General features: G+C 36.3%; 1 pseudogene; it reads right to left on the reverse strand.

Moving 5' to 3' along the window:
• Window positions 1-2,782: 2,782 nt before the first annotated feature.
• On the reverse strand, window positions 2,783-3,204 carry LOC138931545 (large ribosomal subunit protein uL14-like; annotated as a pseudogene).
• Window positions 3,205-5,342: the final 2,138 nt, after the last annotated feature.

Consider the following 5,342-nt stretch of genomic DNA (forward strand, 5'->3'; position numbering starts at 1 on the left):
TTGGTTTCAAGGGGCTCAGTTTATTCATTTGTAAAATAAGGGGGTTGGAGTAGCTGATCTCTGAGGTCTCTTCAGCTCTAAACTTCATCATTCTCTCATTCTTGTTTTATCTGAGAATTTCATTTGTCTATGTGATTTCTTTCTTGCCTCTGAAATGATAATTGAGGGTTGATTATACGTAGCCAGTCCAATTATTCATAGATCATAGATTTTTATTATTATATATGAAAGATTAAGATGTATGAAGGGCATACGTTTGAAGTCTCTACAAAGCCTAATGATTAAAACCCTATTATATAGCTAAAAATGTTCTTCTTTAGAATATTATACTGGGCTTTTCTGTAAAAGATGGAAAACATTTTAATAACAGTGCTTAATATTTAGTGTGTTTCCATTCTTGAAGAGAGCTGAGTTTTAAAAATATATGTGTTAAAGCTGCTTTCATATACATTTATATTACATCATTATTGGAAGCACTGAGCCATGGCAAGCGATCTATTACATCATGATTTACTATGCTGTATTATGTCAACTGATGGATTATAGCATGTCCTGTTTTGATATGTAAAATTTTTAAGATAATTAAAGAAATAAAGCACAAGAATAGTTCATGTACTGTTTTAAATAAAAATCTCTTGTTTTTTCCATTCTCCAAAGTCTTTTTAGATATTTTAGAGTATTCTATATTTTGGCATAGCTGAGTGTCAGTGTATTAGCTCAGTGAGTATATAATATGCCCAAGGAAAGTGGTTAAAATTGGGAATATGATTTAAATGGTAGATGATACCTTTTGAAGGATCTAAGAACTAAGACATTTTACAAATCTTCACATTATATCTACTTTTTCTGGTTTTTCAGTATTACATCAACCAGCTCTGTTTAATAAAAAATAAAAATATTTTACCTGCTATACTACTCAGCTCTTACTATCATCATAAAGTTGCTACCAAGGAAACAAGAATAATTCTTTGTTGGCCAAGGACAAAGAAGATCAGTTTTACAGAAAAGTTATCTGTACTTTTAATCTGAATGATGGCATAACAAAGCTGATGCCGACTACAGGTAAACAAGCTACGAAAACCACAAATTTCTAGAATTAAAATGTAATCTTACAACAGTACAATTTCTAAAATGCCTAATATTTATTGTTTACATATATTTCATTTGAAAATATAAGTGTTGTCCTTACTAAGTATGATAGATCTAACTTCATAAAATCAAAGGATAATAATATTGTTATGAAATGAATAGGATTTGGGTATCAGAGCTAAGTTCAATTCCTGCCTCCACAATTTGCTAGCTGTGTGGACTGGACAACTACTTAAAGTCTCCAAACTGGTTTCCTTTGTGTAAAATGGGAAAAATAATCCTCTACTTCTTTGGAATGTTGTATAATGTGATATGACACATTAAATGTGCCTAACAGAATATGGTTGACCCCAAAAAACCCTCAATAAATATTAGCTATAGATAGCATATTCAAAAGCAGAGACATTACTTTGCTGACTAAGGTCCGCCTAGTCAAGGCTATGGTTTCTCCAGTGGTCATGTATGGATGTGAGAGTTGGACTGTGAAGAAGGCTGAGCGCCAAAGAATTGATGCTTTTGAACTGCGGTGTTGACTCCTGAGAGTCCCTTGGACTGCAAGGAGATCCAACCAGTCCATTCTGAAGGAGATCAGTCCTGGGTGTTCTTTGGAAGGAATGATGCTAAAGCTGAAACTCCAGTACTTTGGCCACCTCATGCGAAGAGTTGACTCATTGGAAAAGACTCTGATGCTGGGAGGGATTGGGGGCAGGAGGAGAAGGGGATGATAGGGGATGAGATGGCTGGATGGCATCATGGACTCGATGGATGTGAGTCTGAGTGAACTCCAGGAGTTGGTGATGGACAGGGAGGCCTGGTGTGCTGCGATTCATGGGGTAGCAAAGAGTCAGACACGACTGAGTGACTGAACTGACTGACTGTAGTCTGATTTAGGCCTGTGCAATGGGTGGTGTGTGTGTGTTCAGTTGTGTCTGACTCTGCAACCTCATGGTCAGTAGCCTGGCAGGCTCCTTTGGCCATGGGATTATCCTGGCAAGAGTACTGGAGTGGGTTTCCATTTCCTTCTCCAGGGGATCTTCCCAACCCAGGGACTGAACCTGGGTCTCCTGCATTGGCAGGCAGATTTTTTTTTTTTTTAATACCACTGAGCCACCTCAGTGAGGCCTGTACAATACTTCATATTTACTATCTGCTCATCAAAGAGTTTCTTTCTCATTTTTCATCAATTAAATCTTTCATAATTTTAGAGACTGTACATTCTCTCAGACCAATGTTTTCCTTTTTTGTTTGGAGAGTTTCTGCCACAGTCATACACCATAGGTCTGTCTGAGGCTGTCAGCATCCCTTCATCATAGGGCGCTTACTCCTTCTGGGTGGCCGTGTGACAGACCTCTTTCTGTCTCACTTGGTTCTGGTAATTGTCCTCTTCCCGCTCTCTCAGGCCTAAGGGTGGGGTGGGGGGCAGATGTTTTGTTAGTGCTCTAGCCCCTGGTTACTGCACTAACCTATGACTTCCCTACATTCTGCCTACACTTTGTAAGTCTATATGAGATTCTCCTTTAAATACTTAGTTTGACTTTGCTTTTTGTTTCTTACTGTAGGACCTCAATCCCTTAATGTATCTTCATGTTACTGTTTAAATAGTAATTTCTTGAAAACAAAAGATATTTAATACTTTTTTTGGTGGGGGGAGCAAATGATTTTTTTTTTTTTTTTTTACAAATACACCAAAGAATCATGCCATGCTGCCAGCATTGGAAGCAATCCTGGATGACAACTCAGCACATTCCTTTGCAACTGGTCCTGTGATGGCAGAATCTTTCATCTCGCCTTTATGGTTTGCTATGACCCCAGCATTATCTTCAAAATAAAGAAACAAACCATCTTTTCTACGGTATGACTTTCATTGCTGAATTACCACCGCTGGATGTACCTTCTTTCTGAGCTCTGCTTTGCCTTTCTTGACTGTGGCCGTCACCATGTCACCCACACCAGCAGCAGAAGTCTATTCAGTCGTCCCTTGATCGCCTTCACTGATATGATATACAGATCCTTGGCTCCTGTGTTGTCAGCACAGTTGATCAGGGCTCCAACCGGAAGACCCAAGGAAGTCCGGAATTTAGCACCAGAGGACCCACCACGACCTTGCTTTGACATCTTGAACGCCGGAAAGGGACAACAACAACAACAAAAAAGCTTTACTAATTTTTAATTTGCACCTTTTACAGCCATAAAGTTGAGGATTTGTTGGTGGCTCAGATGGCAAAGAATCTGTCTGCAGTGCAGGAAACCCGTGTTTGATCCCTGGGTCAGGAAGACCCCCTGGAGAAGGGAATGGCTACTTTAGTATTCTTGCCTGGAAAATTCCATGGACAGAAGAGCCTGGCAAGCTACAGTCCATGAGGTCACAAAGAGACAGACACAACTGAGTGACTAACATTTTCACTTTTTTCTTTTTTTTCTTGAAGTGGTGGATTAATAGGAGAAGAAACAGTATATAAGTTAAATAACAGTGCTAGAATTGAGGTTTTGTAAGGATATGTGTGGGCAAGGGCTGAGGAATTTTTCCATCTTTTACCCATACCCTGCTAGAAGTCAAGAATGCTATGGAGAAAAACTGCCAGTATTTCCAGGAGCTCACTGATGAGATGGGGCTCCATTGGCTTCTATCGCCACTGTTTTGTAGCAGCTAGAGAAGGAATGAGGATAGAGAGTGATGGCAGAGCTCTTTAAAATTTTCCCTTTTTTAAAATTCATATTTCATGGCATATAAGGTGATAATCATGTTGGGTTCAGCTTAACCTTCCTTCAGTGCCTCTTTGGATACTATGGCATCAAAGTATAGGTAAAAGACAAATGTTGGTGGTTTCCCAAGGCATTTCAGAGCTGTCTATTCCTAGTTATGAAATATGGATATGAATATGATATGGATATTAAAAGAAACTGAGATTGCTATCTATAATCTAGTAAAATAATCTATCCGTGTATATACATATAGATATATTAATATATACTTGACAGTCATATTCATGGGGAAAATAGCTTCTAAAAATGTCTGTATAATCAACAGAAAATGTTTTTCAAATTTGCTGTCATATTCAATGTCATTTACTAATGTTCACATTTTGCTTAGGTTTTCACTAAATTTATAGTTTTTCAAAACTAAATAATTTGAAAGGATTGTATATTGCAAGGTATTATCTCCTCATAACCTCTAGCACATCTGTATGGCTCACTTAACAATCCATAGAACTGCAAACTTGGATTAGAGAAGATAACAGGATGGTCCTTAAACCTGTCTAATCCCTAAAGGTACACCTGTGGAAAAAGAAAGCTGGAGGTGGGATTATGAACACATAAAATATATTGTTTTTCTGAAACTACCAAACTTGACTAAACTCTATCCTTTGGTTCTAAATATATGTTTGGAGCCCAGGAAATAAAACTGGAACACTATTTACTTCATTACAAAATTTTCCATTTAATACTTAACTCTAGCTTTTTCAGCAATGGGGGTTTGAATTCAGTAAACCATTTAGGCATTATTTGCATACTTTTGTGAAGGTAATGTGATAAAAGAATCATCTGTAAATATCTAATAGAGTTGAATATTTAGGTGAGTATATTCCCATGGGAAGTCTTACAGTTGCTATAATTTTGCAGAAGAATGTTGTTACAAACATCTGATTAGTTTAAGCTACAGATTTAGAAAAAAATGAAAAAGAACAGTCGAAGGCAGTGCCTATAAATGTTTTTTCATCCACTGTACTTAGGAAATTGTATAGATTCTTAACTAGAGAGAATTAATATTTTGTTTTTTATTAAAAGATGAAAGGACTAAACATTTCCTGTATCTTGTTAAGTGACCTATAAAAGCTGCTTTAATCATTTTATAGCTTCTTTTTGCTCTCAAATTTATTTGAATATGGTTCTTTACTAACTAAAAATACTAAGTACTAATTTGAATTACATTTTGCCAGTTAACAATACTTTATTTTTTTTATTTTTATTTTTTAAATTTTTAGTTTTTGTATTTTTTAAATTTTAAAATCTTTAATTCTTCAATACTTTAAAGGGTAGGGGTTTCATTTTTCTCAGATGTTAGTTTACCTGGAATCCTTTGGTTTTTGAAAAATAAAAATATATACCATTAGATGGTGAAGGCACACACCTAAGTAGTTAGGATTGACCAATGATTAATATATCCTATGTGATATTTTTGAGTAACGCTTTCAATTAACATATTGAATGAGTGCTACAGGGGAAATTATATGAAAATTGATTATTAGTGATGG

This window comes from Ovis canadensis, chromosome 5 (genome assembly GCF_042477335.2).
Source record: "Ovis canadensis isolate MfBH-ARS-UI-01 breed Bighorn chromosome 5, ARS-UI_OviCan_v2, whole genome shotgun sequence".
In the NCBI taxonomy this organism is placed as follows: domain Eukaryota; kingdom Metazoa; phylum Chordata; class Mammalia; order Artiodactyla; family Bovidae; genus Ovis; species Ovis canadensis.